We start from the raw sequence: 6,282 nt of genomic DNA, 5'->3' as shown, positions 1-6,282 counted from the left end.
ATTTACTTTCATCTAAAATCATTTCACTTAGCTACAAGATATGCCACAGAAATACTATGTTATCTGGAATTTTTGGTACGTGAAATTTACAGCTGGTTCAAAAATAGTTAGAATATGCGATACTCTTTTGGACGTCGAATGACACAGAACTCCATAAAATGACCCGTTCGTTTGATACCTGATGTCTCACTGGGGATTATAGTAACAAAGGAGTATTAACCCATTGACTATGGCTTCTCTATTAAGTGTAACAGCCGTACACTGTATACGGCACACTCGCATTCAATTGTCGGAGGCGGGCCGTATCCTATACAGTGAATCAGTAGTCAATGGGTTAAAAAATCGGGATGAATCGTTTCTTTTCCAGACGACCAAATAACAGAGTTATACTGCAGAACAGGTGGTCAGTGTGATATCAGATAAAATTAATCGTTTGTATTTGATGTTTTGATACCACAAGTTGAAAACAATCTGTACAATTAATCGAATATATCAGGCAGATGACACCTGTAAAACGATTAAAAAAAAAACAACATCTCCACAAAAATCAAACTTGGCAACAAAAATAAACCCTCAAATATTGAAAATAACCATGATAAGATCGGATTATCAAGTATTTGATCAGTTACTACAGAAGACTAGTGGGGAAGATTGTTGTTCCAACTCAGTTAAAAAAGATATTCGGATTATGATGAATTTGATCAGTTGCTACAGAAGACTAGTGAGAAGATTGTTGTTCCAACTCAGTTAAAAAAAGATGTTCGGATTATAATGTATTTGATCAGTTGCTACAGAAGACTAGTTGAGAATATTGTTATCTCACCTCAGTTAAAAAAGATGTAAGACCACAAATTGGTAAAATCCAATTTTGAAGATCCTTTGATACGTATTAGAGGCATGTTTATCGGCTATAACTTTGAGATATTGGTTAATCAAATAAAATGTAACATATTGAAAATGGAAAGCTTATGAAAGTGAAGTCTGGGTGCAGAGATATTTTGGTGGAGTTTGTTCGGCCAGTAAAAATGAGACTACCAAGAAAATGTTAAACATATGTTACATGTTGAGGTGCTTTTTCTGCTAATGGTTTATCCCTTAACAGAACTCCTATTACCCACTTAGCGGAAACGTTTTCATCATTGAGTAAGTACCAAGTTGAAAACATTGAAGTTGAATGGCGTTCGCTACGAAACAATGGAAATAGTCATTTCATAGACTCACAGCTAATCAAAATATTGTTGAATAGCATTCGCTACAAAACCATGGAAATAGTCGTTTCATAGACTCACAGCTAATCAAAATATTGTTGAATGGAGTTCGCTACGAAACAATGGAAATATTCATTTCATAGACTCACAGCTAATCAAAATATTGTTGAATGGAGTTCGCTACGAAACAATGGAAATAGTCGTTTCACAGACTCACAGCTAATCAAAATATTGTTGAATTTTGAGTTAATGTTGTAAAAGATCAAACATGTAATCAGTTGCTGTAATAATGACCTGTCGATACCTACCCTCCCCCAGACAAAATGCTGCAAGATCTTGCCTTATCAAAAGTCATCACATGAACTGGAAATAACCTCTGAATTGAGAACGACTCACTGTAGCATAACCGAACTGAAATACTGTAGCATCTTTCTTAGAAGCATTAACTGTATACACTACTAATTCAATTGTATGGTAATGTAAGCCAGGTGCTTATAATTCGTTGCATATTTCTAATCTATTTTACTGTAATTAAATTCATTAAAGGTTTGTATTCTATTCCATGACCTTTACTAGATGAATTTGTACATAGTCTTTTATGTGGCAAGTTTTTTTCATAGAAATTAAATAAATTCTGTACTATTTAGTGTTTTATTATTGATGTTGCACCCAGTGCCACAGTGGTAAATCTCAAGGCTTATGACGCTAAAAACCGGTTTTCGGTGGACATAGCATAGAAAAGCCATTATGTAGCTTTGTGTTTAAATACAAACAAACAAACAAACAAAGTCACTTTTTTTATATATAAATACGTACTTTATATGTTGATCAACGGTTACGTGCCTATTAACCAAAATTTAATTGGTTTGAGAGAAAAACTATAAGGGTTTCTTCCAAAATCTGGAGGAAAATAGAGGTGTTTTACTAAGATCTAAAGTATTTTTTTCGGTTGCATACCTATTAACCAAAATTTAATATGTTTGAGAGAAAAACTACAAGCGTTTCTTCTAAAATCTGGAGAAAAACTTTAGGCGTTTTACTAAGATCTAAAGGGCTTTTTTTTTGGTTGCATACCTATTAACCAAAATTTAATGTGTTTGATATATTGAGAGAAAAACTACAAGCGTTTCTTCTAAAATCTGGAGAAAAACTATAGGCGTTTTACTAAGATGTAAGGTTTTTTTTTGAAATCTGGCGAGCTGGCTTTCTTAAACCAACTTGTTCTGGAAGATCACCAAGAGAAGACTTACTTAAAGAACAACGTTATTTAATTCTACCGAAACTAATCATGAGGGATAGAAAGTCGTGGAAGTAAACAGAGCCTAATAAAATTGTTATTTCGTACACAAGTTGTGTTTTCCGTTTAGTTGTTGTGGTAAAGATTTTGTTCATTTATTTACATTTGTCAGACACATTATTTTATACTTTAAGGAGCTCAGTCAAGTTATATAACTACTTCCTTTATTACTTGATCGAACATGCTGTTATTTGCGTGTTTACCTATTTGATACCCGTCGGAAAACTTGTGAAAATATCTCAGTCTCTGTTCGTCTCTTTATTTGTATCAATATAATGCTTACACACGTTATCCTCACGACTCTAACCTGCCCCTAGTCTTTGTTTGTCTATTTACTTGTCAAGACACACGGTGGCGTGCTGTGCGGTCAAAACAGCCTGCTGTAGGACACACTGTGTGTTATTAACAGGAGTGATTGTTCAGCGATTTTTCACCTCCTGTATCTCGGACTGTGGCAATCCAAACTAAAACATATTGTCATTGGACGTGCTCTACTGAACTCTTACTTCACATACCAAATTTTAAGGAAATCCATTAAGAAATACCTGAGATATAACATCTCCAATTTTGATTGAGTTTCTTCCTTTATTTTTTTCTTCGCATCAAAAGTATGGAAACTTTATTTGATAGAAAAACATACTTAACTTTTATGGATTTTTTTTTCAAATTTAGTACACTGACAGATCTTTAGAACCTGCAATTAGGAGTCTCATTTACTGTGACTATAAGTCACATGTGCAAAGATATTTAACAAAAATCGCTCAAATTTAAAGAAAACTTTTGCGCACGTCTAAGTAAAAAGTCACGTGAGCTATCGGTCTAACATTTTTACCACAGCTTCATCTAAGAGTAAAAGTTGACCGTTTTTAGTTTTTGTCATTCGGATTAAAGACTGCTTACTAAGAGTAGCAAAACTATAAGGTGAAAGGACGTGCAGATACATTAGTATTGGTTAGGCCAAGCAACTAGATTAGCAGTTTCTAGCTCAAGTTTTCAAAGGAATCACACGGGTGGACGGTTATTACTGATCATTCAATGCCAACTTTTCAGCACAAATTTACTAAATTTTATGAAATTATCCTAATTAAAGAACGTTTAGCGTCACAAAATATTAGCTTAAGCAATTAGCATAAATAATGACGCTTGTACGGTTGTACCGATTGCATGGTGTTGATGACAAGAAACTGTTAATCCAAATTCCATGGCGTTAATATAAGGGAAGCTATTAATACTGTTTCAGAGATGAAAAACTACTACCATATATTTTAAAGAATCTGGCTGGTTCTGTAAAGTAAAGTCTGTTCCGAATATTAGGGTTGCGATTCTAAAGCTAATGTTGGTTACTAATCGAGTGTCACTTTCTTAATTGCTTTGAATTTTTGGTGTGTATTGACAAAAATTCATGATATCTAATCAAAAACACCTTAGGTGTGAAAAAAAGGTGCAGCCAAAAGAGGATTCAGTGTGTGACTTAAAGGAATGAAATTAAAATTTGTGGCCAAACTGGTAGCTACACTTATAGCATTGATAAGAATTTTACAGCAAATATTCATTCATTAGTTAGCTAGGCCGCATATTTTGTTTTACCCACCATCATGCCCAAAGTTAATACGTACTCTCTTCATAACTCTAATCCGCCTTTAGTCTTTTCACTTGTATCAATACACGTGTTACACGTGTTCCATACAAACCTGGCCTGTCTCTAGCTGCTTTCTCCTCTTCAGTTGTGTTTTCTTTTTGAAAATTATGTAGGCTTGGCTCCAGCTCCTCCTCGTTGGGAGTAGGAGGTAGATAATTTTACAGGGCTGCTCCCCACACAAGTCTACTGAACGCTGAAAGTCCAATTACGTCCGATTTATTTAGTTATTTCTGTCGAGAAATGTAAACGTGTATATCACATTTAACTGTGGAAAAACCAAAAGCTAAAAGCTGACATAATTTTAAGGCCGGCGCTAAGGGGTGGGCCGTGCACACCCAAATTTCCCACTGACCCACCCAAGTTCATTCTCCCTAGCGGTTTAGAAAATCACATTATAAATTTTTTTAAATCGTTTGATATTTTTTAAGTCACTAAGAAGAGTTAACAAAAGGTACTTGCTCTCCGTGAGAAAATTACACGTAGGGCTTTGAAAAGTTGCACGAAAACCTGATTTTAATGGTTGAAGTTGCACGTTGAGTAAATATGGGCCACAACAAACGTGACCAAAAGCAGTTTTAATCTGGCCTGAAACAATAGGTAGTATAGAGTAGTCGCCCACTTAAAGTTAAATCGTCTTGTTTGTTTAGTAACTCCAGACTCAATGGATTTTATTATCCCGAACTAATTAACTCTCCATGTCGATTTTAATTCAGTGTACTATGTGATAACAAGTTTGTTTTTGATTTGTTTGTAGTTAAGTGCAAAGGTACACAATGGGCTATCTGTGTTGTGCCCACAAAGGGTATCGAAACTCAATTTTTAGCGTTATAATCCCAAAGACTTTCTGCTGGGTCAACTGGAGACGTGACATTAAGCATCAGTATTCTTAGTGCAAAGCTACATAATGAGCTATTTGTACTCTGTCCATCGAGGGAAATCGAACCCCGGATTTTAACGTTGTAAATCTGTAAACTTGCCGCTGGTAACTGGGGACAATAAGTATTTTACCTCGTGTATATTGTATAGTTTTGGTAAATAGAGTGAAGTCAAATAAAGAAAATATATTGTTACACTGATTGATAAGATACTTTATCACTAACCTATTATTGAAAATACTGTAGTCCTTGTTTTATCACTAGCTTATCAAAACACTATAGTGTTTACTTTATCATTAACCTATCATTGAAAATACTGTAGTCCTTGTTTTATCACTAACTTATCAAAACACTATATTGTTTAATTTATCACTAACCTATTACCGAAAATACTGTAGTCCTTGTTTTATCACTGGCTTATCAAAATACTATAGTGTTTACTTTATCATTAACCTATTATTGAAAATACTGTAGTCCTTGTTTTATCACTAGCTTATCAAAACACTATAGTGTTTACTTTAGTACTAACCTATTATTGAAAATACTGTAGTCCTTGTTTTATCACTAGCTTATCAAAACACTATATTGTTTACTTTATCATTAACCTATTATTGAAAATACTGTAGTCCTTGTTTTATCACTAGCTTATCAAAACACTATAGTGTTTACTTTATCATTAACCTATCATTGAAAATATTGTAGTCCTTGTTTTATCACTAACTTATCAAAACACTATAGTGTTTACTTTATCATTAACCTATTACTGAAAAATACTGTAGTCCTTGTTTTATCACTAGCTTATCAAAACACTATAGTGTTTACTTTATCATTAACCTATTACGAAAATACTGTAGTCCTTGTTTTATCACTGGCTTATCAAAACACTATAGTGTTTACTTTATCATTAACCTATTACCGAAAATATTGTAGTCCTTGTTTTATCACTGGCTTATCAAAACACAATATTGTTTAATTTATCATTAACCTATTACCGAAAATATTGTAGTCCTTGTTTTATCACTGGCTTATCAAAACACAATATTGTTTAATTTATCATTAACCTATCATTGAAAATACTGTAGTCCTTGTTTTATCACTAGCTTATCAAAACACTATAGTGTTTACTTTATCATTAACCTATTACAGAAAATACTGTAGTCCTTGTTTTATCACTGGCTTATCAAAACACAATATTGTTTAATTTATCATTAACCTATCATTGAAAATACTGTAGTCCTTGTTTTATCACTAGCTTATCAAAAC

The sequence above is a fragment of the Limulus polyphemus genome, unplaced genomic scaffold, assembly GCF_000517525.1.
Source record: "Limulus polyphemus unplaced genomic scaffold, Limulus_polyphemus-2.1.2 Scaffold1675, whole genome shotgun sequence".
Classification (NCBI taxonomy): Eukaryota; Metazoa; Arthropoda; class Merostomata; order Xiphosura; family Limulidae; genus Limulus; species Limulus polyphemus.
The sequence above is the reverse complement of the archived record's forward strand: the minus strand, read 5'-3'. Positions refer to the sequence as shown.